This window comes from Microtus oregoni, unplaced genomic scaffold (assembly GCF_018167655.1).
Source record: "Microtus oregoni isolate MIOR12 unplaced genomic scaffold, Mior012 000000F_ref0000247, whole genome shotgun sequence".
NCBI classification, from domain to species: Eukaryota; Metazoa; Chordata; class Mammalia; order Rodentia; family Cricetidae; genus Microtus; species Microtus oregoni.
Window position 1 is genome coordinate 41,330,863 of NW_024543059.1, and position 17,951 is coordinate 41,348,813.

The 17,951-nt window shown below is 40.1% G+C and overlaps 1 pseudogene; it reads left to right on the plus strand.

The window, feature by feature from the left end:
* The first annotated feature begins 296 nt into the window (after window positions 1–296).
* LOC121462375 lies at window positions 297–15,845 on the plus strand (annotated as a pseudogene).
* Window positions 15,846–17,951: the final 2,106 nt, after the last annotated feature.

Consider the following 17,951-nt stretch of genomic DNA (forward strand, 5'->3'; position numbering starts at 1 on the left):
GTAAGCATGTGCATCTACCCAAATGCTCATGTATATATCTTTGTTTCCCAAGTCATTCTCACACAGCTCAATGTACTTTAGGGATTTTTCAATGTTATTATATTTCTTGAATCATCATATATGATCCTAAGTACTATATAAGTAGATAAAAATGCCATGTTTTAAGTGTTTCATATTGGAATTGTAGTGTATCATTATTAAAGATTTTTGTATGTTCTGAATAAAGAATCTAGAGTAAAATATATGTGGAAACTGAAGATGAACACACAGTAAGAACTTTTCCTATACTTGCCATCATGGTGTTGCTGCTTCACTTCCCACCAGAAACATATGGGAAACATAGCCATTCCGATGTAACAAAGAACTATGGTGTCTTCATTCTCTGAACTTAAACCTTGTTAAGGAGTGTGAAGAAGTATGCTCTTATGCTTCTATCTGCATTTTCTTAATGTCTTTGGAAATTAAGTATCTGAGTAACTGACTATGTATTTAGTGGTTATTCACAAGAGATTTGTAATGTTGTCTCCAAAAGTTTTAAGTCTTCTGGTTTCAACGTTGATTTGTAAATTTTTTGATTTCTAATTATGTTGATTGCATGCATCTATGTATACATATGTATATGTCTATGTATACATATCAGCGCAGATGACCATAGGGGCCAGAGTTGTCAGATCTCATTGGTTGTGAACTATCTGACATGAGTGTTGAGAAGGGAACTCAGAGCCTTTGCAAAGAGCAGTATGTGTTCTTAACTGTTGAGCTATCTCTAGCTCATGACACATTTTTATGTAAACTGTTAATAAGTAACTGATGACAGCAATGCCCATCATATAGACTTTCTCACTTGGTCATGTGACAACCTTTGGCTGCTAGGACAAATAATTTACATAAATAATTGCAAAAACATAAAACAATATTTTTCTTCATAGCTTCACTGAGATCATTCTGGTTGCTGACTCCATTGTTTCAAGTACTGAGTGAGACAGAAACATCATGATGGAATGAAATTGTAAAGAAAATCTGGCCATGTCATGATTGTCAGGAAACAAAGATTGAATGAGTCACAAAAACATCATACGGTTAGTGACCTGTCCTGGAGTAATCTACTTTCAGTTGCCAAGCCCTACCATATTGCTTGCATCCTATCCCAACAATGCCATCAAACTGAGTCACACAATGATGAAATTGGAGACCTCATGATACAATGACTCCTTTGAAGCTCTATTATCTTTCAACCAAGCCTTCAACATATGATGCTTTTAGGGAGTTTTCATTTTTAAACTTTAATATATTTCAGCACAGGCCCTAAAACATATATCCCTACCACAATGCAAAATATATGTGTTTAGCTAATTTACACATTCCTCCCAACCTTGAAAAATGTAATAGCTTCACCAGATCTCAAAGACCAAGTGAAATCTCTCTTCTGAGATGAACCCAAGCTCCTAACTGCAAGCCTTCAAGGATCAAGATACAAGTTACAATCTTCCAACACAAAATAACAGTACAAAGGGCACACTGCATTTTCAGAAAGGAAAAAAAAATCATTGTGCCTGTGTCCCTTTGATTATGTAACTCTAAGCAGATGGCAAGGATCCTTCTTGAAGATGCAAACATCTCCTTCAGGGCCAGAGGAGAACACTGAGAAGAGCAGACCCGAGACCCTGAGAGCACATTGAATATTCATGTCTCCCCAGGTCATTTTCACAGTTCTTATTTCCTAGACTGTACCTCTGACATGATCATTAACTTCTTAGTTAGTTCCCATCATGTTTGATTGTTCACTTGTTTTCACCTTTTGCAATTAATCATCACTATTGTCCAAAGTCACATGATGTATAAGAAGCTGCTGATTGTTGTAAATTAATTCTATACCTGCCATTTGCTAAACTTGTTACTGAATTTTTTCTGAATATTTTGGTATCTCTTATGTATAATATATCATCTGCAAAGGGGATAAGTAGACTCTTCTTTTCATACTTGTACCCTTAAATTTCCTTCTCTTACCTTACTGCTCCAACTAGAGCTTCCAGCGTAATAGTGGAAAGGAATCAGAATAATGGAGAATGCTATCTCATTACTGATTTTAATGAGATTTCTTAAGAGTTTTTGATCCATTTAAGATAAAGTTGCCTATGGGTTTGTCTTTATTAAGTTGAGATATTTTCTGCAGTCCTGCTTCTCTAGGAATTTTACCATGAAAGCACTTCGAATTTTGTCAATGGCTATTTCTACATCTAATGAGATGATCATGTGATTTAGTATTCAAGTCTATTTATATAATTTAATATATTTACTGGCTGAAGTATTTTGGACTTACCCTTCATTTCTGAGGTAAATTCAATTTAATCATGGTGGATAATATTCTTGATATGTGCTTGTATTCAGGTTGCTTTTATTTTAATGAGGATTATTGCTTATATGTTCATCATGGATATTGCTCTGCAGTTGTTTGTTTGATTGTTGTTTCTTTACCTTGTTTGGCTATTATACTAATACATAATAATACTAATAATGAGCTTATTTCCATTTGCGTAAATTTCATTCACATTTCTAGAAATCTGTACAGATAACTGATATGGGATGTCATGTGTATGTGCTGCTTTTATTGGTTGATGAATAAAGCTGTTTTGGCCAATGGCTTAACAGAGTAAAGCTAGGTGGGAAGTCAAACAAAGATAGACAGAGTAGTCAGAGTCAAGGAGATGCCATATAGCCACTGGAGAACCTAGCTGTGAGTTAACAAGCCACGAGTCTCAAGGTACAATATAGACTAATAGAAATGGGTTAATTTATATTTAGAATTAGTCAGTAAAAGACCTGAGCCACCAGTCAAGAAATTATATTTAATAAATTAGCTTCTGAGTGATTATTTCATAAGTGACTGTGGGGATCCTGGAGGGTAGAAAGAAACTGGGGACCAGATGGGACCCTCCAATTCCCTAAGCTTTTCGACCACGAAGTGGGGTGTGTCCCTGCTGCTGGCTTTCTTTACCCCTTCCTACTTTGCACCCAAACCCGCCTTTTCATATATGAGGTCCTTGGAACCATGAACACAGCCTGTTTCAGGGCTGAGGAGATCTGAGAACCTGCTCCAGTGCTAAGGAGACCTAAGAGAGGACAGACCAAGAAAAACCCCCAAGTACTCGGTCAGCCACAGCAAAAAAATTGCACCAATACACCAAGACTCTGCTAGCCTCATTTGAAGGAAGAGATGGGTAGGCACCAATACAAGAATTCTTCCAACATCCTGAAAAGCAACATGGTAACACCGGAATCCAACAAACACACAACAGGAAGACTTGAACATCCTAACCCAGAAGAAGTAGAAGAAAACGACTTTAAATGTAACCTTATGAAAATGATGGAGACCTTTAAACAGGAAGTGAAAAACTCCCTTAAATACATGGAAGAGAAGACAAAAAGTTAGAAGAAATTAATAAATCCCTCAAATATACCCAAGAAAACCAAGAAAAAGCAATCAAACAGGTAAAGGAAACAGTTCCAGACTTGAAGACCAAAATGGAGGTAATAAAACACAAACTGAGAGATGGCTGGATATGGAATATCTGGGTAAATGAACAGGAACTACAGAGACCAGTATAACCAACAGAGTACAAGAAATAGAAGAAAAATCTCAGGTGCTGAAAGTAGTACTGAGGAAATAGACTCATCAGTCAAAGAAAACATCAAATCCAATAAATTCTTAACACAAAACGTTCAGGAAATCTGGGACACCATAAAAAGACCAAACCTAAGAATAATAGGGGAAGAAGAAGAAAAAGAACTTCAACTCAAAGGCACAGAAAATATATTCAACAAAATCATAGAAGAAAAATTTCCCAACCTAAAGAAGGATATCCCTATGAAGGTACAAGAAGCTTACAGAATGCCAAATACACTGGATCAAAAAAAATACCCTCACCACGTAATAATCAAAACACAAAACATACAGAATAAGGAAAAATATTAAGAGCTGCAAAGAAAAAAGGGCAAGTAACATATAAAGGAAACCTATCAGAATTGCAACTGACTTCTCAATGGAAACCACGAAAGCCGGAAGGTCCTAAGAATATGTGCTGTAGACACTAAGAAACCATGGATACAAGCCCAGATTACTATACCCAGCAAAGTTTTTATTTACCATCATTGGAGAAAACAAGATATTTCATGACAAAACAGATTTAAACAATACATGTCCACAAAAACCCAGCCTTACAGAAAGTACTAGAAAGAAAACCCCAACTCAAGGAAGCTAACTGTACCCACAAAAACACAGGCATCTGATAACTTCCCACCAGCATAACCCAAATAAGGGAAACACACAAACACTAACACTGAAAAATAACTTGAATTAACAACCACTGTTCATTAATATCACTTAATATCAATGGACTCAACTCAACTATAAAAAGACACAGACTAAGAGAATGGATACGAAAACAGGATCCTGCCTCCTGCTGGATACAAGAAATGTACCTCAACCCCAAAGACAGATGTTATTTCATAGTAAAGGGTTGAGAAAATATTTTCCAATCAGATGGGCCCAAGAAACAAGCTGATGTAGCTATCCTGATATCTAACAAAATAGACTTCAAACTAAAAACAACCCAAAGAGATGGAGAAGGACACTTCATTTATATCACAGGAAAAAAAATTATCAAGTTGAAATCTTATCCCTGAAAATCTATACCCCAAATACAGGAGCACCCACATATGTTAAAGAAATATTACTAAAGCTTAAATTGCACATCAAATCCCACACACTAATGGTAGAAGACTCCAGTGCCCCACATTCCCCAATGGACAGGTCAGACAGCTAGATGCTTAACAGAGAAATAATAGACCTAACAGATGTCATGACTGAAATAGACTTAACAGGCATCTACAGAACATTGCACCCAAACACAAAAGAATACACCTTCTTTTCAGCACCTCATGAAACCTTTCAAAAATTGAACACATATACTCAATAACAAAGCAACCACAACATACACAAAAAAAATAGGAATAACCTCCTGTATCTTATTGGATCATCATGGTATAAAGTTAGAATTTAACAACACTAATTGTAGAAAATCTACAAACTCATGGAAATTGAACAGTGTTCAATTAAATTACCCCTGGGACAAAGAAGAAATAAAAAAAAATCAAAGAATTCCTAGATATTGGCTCTCTCACCCGCTGCTCTCCCAGCCCCTAACTTCCAGCGCTCCCGTGTGTCTGTATTTCAGAAGTTCCAGCGTGAGCTAAGCACCAAGTGGGTGTTGAATACAGTGAGTACCGGGGCCCACGTGCTGCTGGGGAAGACCCTACAGAACCACATGCTGGACCTCCGCATCGCCAACTCCAAGCTCTTTTGGAGGGCACTGGCCATGTTGCAGGTGGGAGCGTGACAGGAGACCCCCAAACCCAGACTGCCATAGAAGGTGTCTTTTTGCAATGTTGGGGAGGGGTGTAGGGTTAAGTGCTAGATTTTCACAGGCATGTCTTTCTCGGGCATATCATCCGGTCTTCATTGCATGCACACAAAGGTGCAGGAGTGTGAAACTGTAACTCCCAGTCGGCAGTCTTTAGGTTTCAAGGTACAATAGAAACCCAAATAGTAGCCGGGCAGTGGTGGCACACACCTTTAATCCCAGCACTCAGGAGGCAGAGACAGGCAGGTGTCTGTGAGTTCGAGGCCAGCCTAGTCTACAAAAGTGAGTTCCAGGACTTAGAACTGAATAGTTCTAAGTCAGTAACCCCGGTGGGAAGGAGTGTTTCTGTTCCTCATGACACTGCTAGCATCTGGCTGAGAGTTCTTGTTGCCTTGTCTTGGGTCATGTGCACAACTTTGAACCAATCACTGCCCTCCAAGGAGAAAGGGCACCTGCTCATCTGCTTTGTGGGACAGGATGACTTGATTATATCTACGGTCTCAGAATGGACACCAACAGTTATCCAGGAAAAGAAAGGGGCTAATGCCCAAATGGAGGGAGAATGGATGCTGGGCAGAGATCATAATGGACGGCCTTGCAGGTTGCTATCCTTTATAATCCATCTACGTGGGGTCGTTGGATCACAGTTGTAAATCTCACCAACTTCCCATTCATTAACTCCTTTAACACAGTTTTCCTTTACACCTTGTGATTGCCAGGAAAGACAAACTCTCCACAGTGTCTTTGGCCAGTCTTCAGGATCCTAACCCCCCCCCCCCCCGCTCCATTGCTTTCTTCTGTGACACTATTCTCAGTTGTCCTTGCCCTCCACCCCAACACCGACCTTACTACTACTCCCACAGCAGTTCTCTGGACAGTCCAAGGCTCGCTGCATCGAGAGCCTCCTCCAAGCACTCCATTTTCCTCAACCACTGTCAGATGATATCCGGGCTGCTCCCATCTCCTACCACGTCCAGGTTGCCCACGAGAAGGAAAAGGTATCCTTTCTTTCCCCTTTGCTGGCCGTTCCACAAACACTTTCTGAGGATCTTAAACATCTTAGGAACTTGGTGTGACACTAGATTTACAAAGTTCAGAGATCTGTGCCACGCGGAGCTCCCATTTGAAGGGGTAGGTGGATGGGGTAGGGGTGGGGTGAGGAGGCATGACAGTGGCAGAAACTACAGAGGCAAAAAGGATACCAACAAAACGGCTTATGTTCTGCCTTGGAGGGGCATCAAGAAGGACTGAGAGAAGGGTCTTGGCACAGGAATTTTCCCGCTTAAGTGAAGGTTTTTTGTTTTTATTTTTGTTTTTTTTTTGTCTTTCGAGACAAGGCTTCTCTGTAACTTTGGAGCCTGTCCTGGCACTCGCTCTGTAGACCAGGCTGGCCTCGAACTCAGAGATCCACCTGCCTCTGCCTCCTGAGTGCTGGGATTAAAGGCATGTGCCACCACAGACCGGTGATCCCCCAAAGCCTTGCTGAGCCTTTTACAACGCTGCTCCATCACAGAGGCTAAGGCACGCCTGGCTGCAGCTCCTTCCGTCTGCGAGGTTATCAGGAGCGCCCTCTCTGGGCGGGGTCAGAAGCACACCACCCGAGCCCTTGGGGACCCAACAGCCTATAGTGCAGTAAATTGATGTTTCTGGGACTGTGAAGAGGCTCTGCCATCGGTCCAGTCCCATGAAGACTTGTGCCAGCGATACACATGGTGGTGGGACAAACCCAATTTCTGGGGGGTGGGAGTGGGGGCATTAACAACCCGGGATCGGGGAAGAGTCACTGGCATCTTCTGATCTCAGAAATAAAACTGATTGTCTTGTTTTGGAACCTAATTTTGCCAAAAGTCAGTTATCAGACTCAGTACACACAAACACGGAAATGGTGGCACCAGGTCATCCCAGGCAAGGAGAAGCTGTGTTTCAGCTATTATCCGCTAGAGAAATACAATCCCGATGAGACAAGAGCCTTCTGACTAGAGTGAATGTCATACCCCCTCAGAGACCAGAGAGCAGAGGGTTTTAACGGCACCCTCTCCTTGTGTATGCAAGAAAGAGCAAAGGAACTCTGGCTGTGCTGGGGACCCTTTGGTGGTGGGACCCTACAAACACTAGAAACTTGTCTGCGCAGTTTTAGACTTCAGCAATCACGGTTTTGATAAATCAAAGACACCTGGACTCATACCAGGTGCAGTCTTGAGTACCTGCAGCCAAGGCTCTTACTGAAGAGATCTGGCTCCCCCTTGTGGCAGAAAAATAGCCAGTTAAGAGATCCCTCCCCCCCCCCACACACACACACACACCCTTCCGAGAGAATTATTTTGGGATATGACTGGGGAAGTCAAGAATCAAGGAAACTTTTGGAACAAATAAGATTAAAATGAGGCAAATAAAACCTGAGAATGTTTTGAAGGCTTACAGTGTTACTTTGCTAGGGTTCAGCCTTGTCTTAGGTCCAGGTCCTGAGGCGGGAAAGGGACATCGGCCAAGGAAAAGGAAACTTCTGACCACCAAGTGAGCAGCACTCAAGTGGCCCCGAATAACGCAGGCTGTCTTTATTTATACACACCAGAATTTTGCTTACCAGGGTTACGTGAACAACTTTATTATTGGCTTCTATTTTTGACTTTAAGAAATATATCACAATTGAAGGAATACATTGTGAAAACCCCATTGTTCCCCTTCATGCTTCCCAAAATACACCATCCCACCCGCTACAATACCTTACTCTAGACGTAGAGTTCAGCATTTTTGCAGGCCTTAACTAAACATCGAGCCAGACACAGCCTGCTCTCCTGGCTCGCGTGACAGCTGCTTGCAGTTACGAAGTTAAAAGTAACAGACATGGGAACAATGCTTTAAGGACAATATTCAAACCCAGACATTGTTTCATGTCTGCAACGTGTATTTTTTTTTTATTGAGAAAAGGAAAAAAAAAGTTTCTGCCTCCTCCCAGCCTCCCATTTCCCTCCCCCTCCTTCCACCCTTCTCCCCCTCCCCCCACTCCTCTCCCCCTCCCTCTCCAGTCCAAAGAGCAGTCAGGGTTCCCTGCCCTGTGGAAAGTCCAAGGTCCGCCCCCCTCCGTCCATGTCTAGGAAGGTGAACATCCAAACTGGCTAGGCTCCCACAAAGCCAGAACATGAAGTAAAGTCAAAACCCCATGCCATTGTCCTTGGCTTCTTATCAGCACTCATTGTTCGCCGTGTTCAGAGAGTCCGGTTTTATCCCATGCTTTTTCAGTCACAGTCCAGCTGGCGTTGGTGAGCTCCCAATAGATCAGCCCCACTGTCTCAGTGGGTGGGTGCACCCCTCGTGTCCTGACTTCCTTGTTCATGTTCTCCCTCCTTCCGCTCCTCATTGGGACCTTGGGAGCTCAGTCCAGTGCTCCAGTGTGGGTCTCTGTCTCTATCTCCATCCATCACCAGATGAAGGTTCTATGGTGATATGCAAGATATTCATCAGTATTGCTATAGGATAGGGTCATTTCAGGTTCCCTAACCTCAGCTGCCCAAGGAACTAACTGGGGCACAACTGGATCTCAACCTGCAGAAGAATGAAAATAGACCCATATCTATCACCATGCACAAAACTCAAGTCCAAATGGATTAAAGACCTCAATATCAGTCCAAACACTCTGAACCCGATAGAAGAGAAAGTGGGAAGTACCCTACAACAGATGGGCACAGGAGATTGCTTCCTATGTATAACCCCAGCGCACAGACATTAAGGACAACATTGAATAAATGGGACCTACCAAAACTAAGAAGCTTCTGTAAAGCAAAGGACACTGTCACCAAGACAAAAAGGCAACCTACTGACTGGGAGAAGATCTTCACCAACCCCGCAACAGACAAAGGTCTGATCTCCAAAATATATAGAGAACTCAAGAAACTAGACTTTAAAATGCTAATTAACCCAATTAAAAAATGGAGCACTGAACTGAACAGAGAATTCTCAACAGAAGAAGTTCAAACGGCCAAAAGACACTTAAGGTCATGCTCAACCTCCTTAGCAATCAGGAAAATGCAAATCAAAACAACTTTGAGATATCATCTTACACCTGTCAGAATGGCTAAAATCAAAAACACCAAGGATAGCCTCTCTGCTGGAGAGGCTGTGGAGGAAGGGGTACCCTCATCCATTGCTGGTGGGAATGCAATCTTGTGCAACCACTTTGGAAATCAGTGTTTTGGTTTCTCAGGAAATTCGGGATCAACCTACCCCTGGACCCAGCAATACCACTCTTGAGAATATACCCAAGAGATGCCCTATCATATGACAAAAGCATTTGTTCAAATATGTTCATAGCAGTAGTATTTGTAATAGCCAGAACCTGGAAACAACCTAGATGCCCTTCAATGGAAGAATGGATGAAGAAAGTGTGGAATATATACACATTAGAGTACTACGCTGCGGTAAAAAACAAGGACTTCTTGAATTTTGCATGCAAATGGATGGACATAGAAAACACTATATACTGAGTGAGGTAAACCAGACCCAAAAGGATGAACATGGGATGTACTCACTCATAATTGGTTTCTAGCCATAAGTAAGGGTCACGGAGTCTACAACTGGTGAACCTAAAGAAGCTAAATAAGAAGGTGAATCCAAGGAAAAACATATAGTTATCCTCTTAGCTATGGGAAGTAGACAAAATTGCCGGGAAGAAAATTGGGATCTTGGGGGTGGGGTGGGATGGGGGTAAGGGGAGATGGGGAGAGAAAAGTGAGAAGGGGAGGATGGGGGGAACTTGGGCAAACAGGATGATTGGGATAAAGGAAGGTTGGATAGGGGAGCATGGAAGCACTTGTGGTGGCAGAGCCTCTGGTGGGAACTGACTAAGATCACTGGAGCCTCACAGTGATGGATGTGACAGTGAACTTGCGACAGTCCCTGACAAGTAGCTATGAAATCTGCTTGGCTGGAATACAGGTCAGTAGATTTTGACAAAAACAGAGTGGCATTAACTTTATCTTTATAATTTCATACAGAATAATATTGATGTGCTAAAATCATCTTATATTCTCTCATTTCCTGCCATTGCTCCTGGTAATCATTAATTTCTGTCACTGTAGATTTTTGTCTTCCAATACTTTGTGTTGTTACTTTGACCCAACATGTGGCTCTATTAGATTAACTTCATCCAGTTTTCATTTAGGCTTCTTTTGTGTCTTCTCAAAGTGGGCCCATTAATTATTAATGATGATTAATAATTCACTTTATATGGATGTTCCATTGTTTTCTCATTCACTTACATACACAGAACATTTTATACACTCCTAGATGGGGCAAAGAGAATCAGTAATTCCAGCTTTTGTTATATGGCTTCTGAGTTGCTGGTAATTGATCCCAGAGCCTTACCTGTGCTAGGAAAATACACTGTTATTACCTTCAATCATAGTTGCTTTTGTAAAGTTATATATAGGATGTGGGTTTTTTACTAATTTTATGAATTCTAAATAACTTGACACTGTGATTTTTAATAAGTCTCCTTTTTGTACTTTTAGGAAATTTTACATGGCTTTTTAAGTTCTTGAATAAATTCTTATTTCGCCTACAGTACATGAGCATTCCTGTTGCTCTTTCTCAGCAGAAGTTGGTGCTATCAGTGTTTTTATATTATTGTGGACTAGAATTTTTATATTTTATATTATATCCTAATATATATCCTATATTCTGGTATCATATTGTATTCCTTTTTAATTTTCACTTTTAGTGGATAACATAAAAAGTTTCCTATATGTATTTTACATCTGTATATATTCTTTTTAATGTATTAACTAAAAATATGGGTGATATGTGCAAGTGAATGAAGGCACCTACAAAGGAGAAAGAAGGCATTAGATTCCCCTCAAGCTGTAGTTACAGATTGCTGTGAACTGCTTTACACATTATGAAAAAAAAACCATGGTCCTTTTCAAGAGCAGTACACACTTTCAACACTGGGCCATTTCTCCAACCTGAAATCTGAGGATCCCAGGGCCATGGAGTATACAGCAGGTGACAACTATTCACCAGGTAACCCACCAGACAAATAACTCTCTGATGGAGAGCCCTGCTTGGAAAATTCCAATGGGAACACTGACTGTAAATGACCAGTTGCTTCTATCTGTAGTTTTTCTCATGTGCCACTACATCTATGTTAAACACAGCTATGGGTGTTTTCCCACTGCTTGTGTGTGTATTATTATGAAAATATTCCGTCTATTGGGCACGCATATACCTGTGGATGATCAGGAAGATGATTCCTGCCTAATCTGTATAATTTTGATGAATAGGATATTTTTCATAACTAACATAGGAAAATAACAGTATTCTCAGTCACAAAGCAACTAATTTTAGACCTCAGAACAAATTCAAAACAGACTATTTGTCCCTGCAGGGAACACACAGGACAAGTTTCCAATTGTCTGTTAAAGAAAGGTCAGGGATAAAGCAACTCTGATAGACACAAGGCCCTGTAGCAACTGACTTTCTGCATATACTCCCCACCACTCAAATTTCAGCCAACTAACCATTTCATGTGTAAGCTCTGAATTTCAATGTTACTCTCCATGATGTCTCTCAGGATGTGTGCATGTCCAGGCATTGATCACTGGCTCATCATGTGACATCTCTAGATTGAGAGAAACCGTGTGATTCCTTATTTGTATTAGAATATCTCTGTCTCTTATTGGTTACTCAAGAAATGCTTCATGACCCTGAAGATGTGATTCATATTTGTCCAGAGTTTTTGGTGTAGGAGAAGAGAGAGACACATGACTGACACAGAGAGAAATGTGAGAAAGCTATGTCAGAGAGAGCTGTGTAAGAGAGAGTTGTGGAAAGAGCTATATAGGGAGAGTGGTATAAAGAGCTGTAGAGAGAGAACTGTGTAAAGAGATGTAACTGTGAGTAGGAATGTGTGGCTGTGTGGAAGAGGTAGATAGCTGTATGGAGAATGTACCTATGTATGTAAAGACAGATTTTTCAAGATGAAGTAAAAGGGAAAATTACCTTGGAAGCATATGTGCATTTTTCCTACCCCTCAGATAGAAAAGTTTAGCCTTCACAGTATTCATGGATTTTTTTTTTTTGCATAACCTAGAGGTGGTCTTGGAACAGAGTCTCCCAAAGTCTGACTATATGATTCCATAGTTTCAAAATACTGAATGGCACCCATGTGGACGACTGCATCTACATAAAACCTGAGAGAGCTTGGCAAGGAATTCTAGACATAACAATAGAGTAAAGCATGGCTTCATGGTAGCAGCAATTTTTCAGATCGGTTCTGCTTGCTAGAGGCAAGCACTCTCATTTAAGAGATGCTTCCTGACTCAGCTTTAGCTGCAAAACTCTACAGCTCTTTAAGTGGTCCTGCCATGAAACACTTAAGTGGTGTTTATAAAAGCTGACACAAGCTTTTTGGTTTTCAATGATAGCTGAAAAAAAGCTATGTCATTTTAAAATGCCGGCTTTCTGGGCCATCCTGCCCAGGCAAACTCTTACTCTTTCAGGCTGTCCAACTACAGAACATTTGAATCTGGTTTGTGAGCACACTGCTGTAGCTTGCTTGCTAGCAGGGACCTTAAAATTCCTCAGAGTTGTGGCAATAAACAGGGCTCCAGCTGGTACCTCTGCCATGAGCCTGGAATTTCAGAAAGCTAAGGAATAGGCTGGATCTAGTCTTCAAAGCCATGGCTTTAACCTATACTGCTTAGCAAATTAAAGACTCATGTGGTTAAAAAGGGAGAAATACACAGTAAAGAGAGATTCAACGATGAAGAAAACCTCTAAATGGTTTGTAGTGTGTTAAAAATATATGCAAGCTTGGGAGAGTAAAGAAAAGGTTAAAATCCTTAAAATAAAAAAAGAGAGAGTAGTTGGGTGTGGTGGTACACACCTTTAATCCTGACACTTAGGAGACAGAGGTAGATGGGCCTCTGTGAGTTCAAGATGTGGTGGCACATGCCTTCAATCCCAACACTTGAGAGACAGAGACAGGCAGGTCTCTGTGAGTTCAAGAACAGCCTGGTCTACAGAGTGAGTTCCAGTATAAGATACACAGAAACCCTGTCTCAAAAAGCCAAAAATTAAAAATAAAAAAAAAATAGAGGTTAAAATAAAGCCATGCAAAGATGAAAAATACATAGTCTGGATACCATATGTTATTATGTTCTCTTTGAATTGTTTGAATGCTGAAGAAAGAGCAACAGCTGCTAAAAGATATTTGTTTATAAATGCTACTATATTAATCCAAGATAGGTATTTTGAAAATACCTCGACTTCAAAATTGAAGTCAAAAGATATGTTACCTTGGAGAAGAGATTTTGCTTTTGTTTCCACAGGAAATGAGAGGCTGTGAGTTCATTCTGAGTTAAGAAAAATCAAGTTTGATTAAGGAAGACCACCTGAGAAATCTCCGGTAGGAACAGATGGCCCGGATGTCTAAGTTCTACATCCAGAACAGATTCAAGACTGCCCCCTGAGATGATCAAGACTCGCAGGATACTCCAGTCAGGGCTTGGTCATAATTCAGATTTTTCTTCAGGGCCCCATAAGATTATTAACACCCCCAACCAGCAGGAAGTAGCCTGGAATACTATGCTCACATCCCCCCCCCCAAAAAATGGACTATGGTTATTTTCCTTTGTTTAAAAAAAGAAGAGGGGGAAAGTAGTGTAGGACAATTCTGTATTCTGTCAATTATGTTTTAAATAAACACTGATTGGCCAGTAACCAGGCAGGACAACCAGACAGGAAGTAGAGGCAGGTCAATGAGAACAGGAGAATTCTGGGAAGGAGGAAGCCATTCCTCTCTAGTCTTGCCCAAACACTGAAGAAGGAAGATGTGACCTACCCCACCAAAAAGGTACCGAGCCATGTGACTAACACAGATAATAATAACAATGGGCTAATAACGGGCAATATAAGTTATAAGAGCTAATAAGAAGCCTGAGCTAATGGGCCAATCCATTTATATCTAATGTAGACTCTCTATGTGATTTTCTCACACAGAGAATGGCTGGGGAACCAGGCAGACACTGGCTGTGGGAACTGGGCAGGAGAGAAACCCCTACATGCAGGCTCTCATGTTACAACAATCCTCTAAGCTTTTCCTGTTAAACCCAAACAAAATTTTCCACCACCTTGAGAAGCAAGCATCAATCACATGAACCCATGGGTAGGAGTGATCATCCATATCTAAATCATGGCATTATGTCTACAAGCCTCTAAAGATGATGTCCTTGTCCATTTCTAATTGAAATAACATTCTAAAAAACTCATGTCATATAAAATGACTATACCTTTAAGAACAAATGGAGAAATCATAGAAAATGAGAATAACTAAATGATATGAGAATTTAAAATGTAAGAACATACAGTGTAAGAGCAGATTTCATGAAACAGAGTAAGGAACTACCATGTGTTCCATATGTGTAATTCTGCCTTTCCTAGGAAAGTCTTAAAGTTGAACTCATATGGACAACTTAACAAGAAAATAAGTATTCAGTGATATTAGTGATAAAAAGTAATTAGATAGTGAAGTGAGTTAATGTGTGATGGTATTTGGATAATGTTATTCATAGAGTCTATGTATTTTATTTTTGTTTAAATAAAAAGTATGTATTGCAGATATCATTTCACTCTTATCAGCTTAACAAAAATTAAATGGAAAATGTTTATCAACATAGACATAAGAAAATAATGCAATCTCAAAATATATAGGTGGTACTATATGTAGGTACTATTATTGTCACAGCAGTAGTAATTACATTTCTAGCTATTCAGTTTGATGATATTTATGAGGGTTGAAAATATTCATATACAGCTTTGTAAACTATTATATATACTCAATCAAAACTGAGAATAGGAAGTTTTCATCAATGGGAAAGCTGTTACCTTCTTCCAGCATCAAATGGGTGATGCTGGTGCTGAGTATGTTGTAAAGTCTACTGGCATCTTTACCAGTAGGAAGGGCTAAAGCCCACTTGAAAGGTGGGGCCCAGAGAGTCACTGTCTCTGGCCTTTTGTTGGCACTTCCATATCGTGATGTGATGGGTGTGAACCATAAGAAGTATGACAATTCACCCAAGACTGTCAGGAATGCTTCCTCCACCAACAACTGCTTAGCCCCTCTGGCCAAGGTCATCCATGACAATTCTGGCATTATGGAAGAACTCATGATAACAGTCCATGCAATAACTGCCACCCAGAAAGCTGTGATGGACTCTCCTGGGAAGCTGTGGTGTAATGGACCAGAACATTATCTCTGCTTCCTCTGGTGCTGCCAAGTTTGTAGGCAAGGTCATCCCAAAATGAACCAGAAGCTCACTGGCATGGCCTTCTGTGCTCCTATCCATAAAATGCCTGACATGGATCTGAAATGTCACCCGGAGACAGCTGCCAATATGATATAATGACATCAAGAGGATGGTGAAGTAGGTATCCAGGTGTCTACTAAAGGACATCCCAGGTCACACTGAGGACCAGGCTGTCTCATGAAACTTTAACAGAGATACCTACTCTTCTATCTTTGATGCTGGGCTGGCAGTATTCTTTATGCCAACTTTGTAAAGGTATTTCTTGGTATGACAATTAATATGGCTATAGCAAGAGGGAAGTGGGCTTCATCTCCTAACTGGCCTCCAAGGGTATAAAACCCTGGATCACTCACCACAGAAACAACATGAGAGCAAGAATGATTCTGGGCTGCTAAGGAGTCCTTGTCCTAACTTATACCCAACACTGAGCATCTCCCTCCCAGTTTCCATCCCAGAACCCCCAAGGAAGAAGAGGTTTAGGGAGGCCTACTTTTTTGAATATCATCAATAAAATCCACTACACCCACAAAAAAATTCATGCTTGTTACTATATTGTAAATAATTATGGAAAATATAATAAACCTTATTGTCCATGGGTAAAAACAACGGATACATAAATTTGAGAATATTCATTCAATAAAAAAAATAGAGCAATTAAAATAATGAACTATATATATTGTTAGGAATAAAAAATATACTGTTGAGCATGAAAAATTATTATAGAACATCACAAATACTATTAAAATTTGTCACTTCCTTTTTAATATTTTTTACTTAAAATAATTTTTAAATTTAAATATATTTAATCACATTCTTCTCCTCCCCAAGTAATTCAAGAGCCTCTTCTGCTTCCTATCCTCCCAAGTTAAGTTCTTTCTGGAAAAAACAAATGAAAACACAAAGCAATAACAAAACCCTCTGAAAGAAAGAAAGCACAAGCTTAACTTCAGGGTGGCCATGAAAGGTATTGAGTAGACCAGTGAAATGTTTATTGTTTAGTCATAAAACCATAGAATGAAGCTCATAATGCTTGATGATCCTACCTATGAATGGAGTACAATCAGGCAATAGCAACTACTTAAAGGGATGATGACCAAAATCAAATGTTACTTAATAGAGGACACTGATGTGTAAATGGAACAGGGTTGATGCCAACAAATACCTTAATAGGGATCTGGATTCAAATCTATGATTTTCTCCTACACATACATGTACAGGAAGTCTAATGTCAGGTCAGAATTTATACAAACTTCACATGGTCACAAAGTCTTATGTCCTAGAAGCAGCTGCTGAAAGAAAAAACAAAGTCAAGAACTGCTTAAGAAAAGCTTCCTCTCCTTCAGCACTGGTCAGCTTCCCATCTCTGAACTGGAAAATGGAAGAAAGATAAGTAAAGATAGAGAGTTCTTGGTATGCTGTTCTCTCTGGGCTCACATCCTCCTGATTCTACCACAGAGTACTATATGCAGGGATCTGGGTGTTTCCTGCAGAGAGAGGCAGGAGATTGAAGTTTCTTTCCGGGACTTTCTGACTTCTAACACAGTCACCATTTCCCTAAAACATTCAGATTTGATGCCATGGAGAAAAGACATCCTCTTATGTATCTGTATTGCTTCTCAGAGCTGAGTCTGTGTCAAATAGACTTGTTTCATTATTTTGCTTTGATTTTCTTTGTTTAAATCCGCACTATAAGAGCCAGGTGTGCTCTGATTAAATCATCAGAAAATGATGATTTCCTGTTCATCACATCATGTGGCATACACACACACACAAACACATTGTAGTCATTCTTACCTAACAGGTTCTTGGGATGTTTAAAAAAAAACAGTGTATTAGGTAAGACAGTGTAGTTTTTAAGTGATGTATTTAATTCATTGAACACAGAGTTTTCAAGATGGTGCCTACCTAGAACCTTCATCTCTACTGACTATTGTTTGGTCCCAGGAAGTATTCTCTATACTACCAGAAGAGAAAGGTAAACACCAACTCAACTAAAGCACTATTGATCTACACTGGTGATCTGTCTCTAAGATATGCTCATGTAGTAGTGGCACAAAAGTTGTAAAAGTAACCAACCATTACATCTTTGGATGCAAAACCCACTCCATGAAAGAGAACCCAGGCCCAACACTTCTTATGTATCTGAGGCTTTGAGACTAGATAGGCCCTGAACCTAGGGAGAAACAAAATACTACTCTTCTGCTAAAAGAATATAACAGTAAAATGA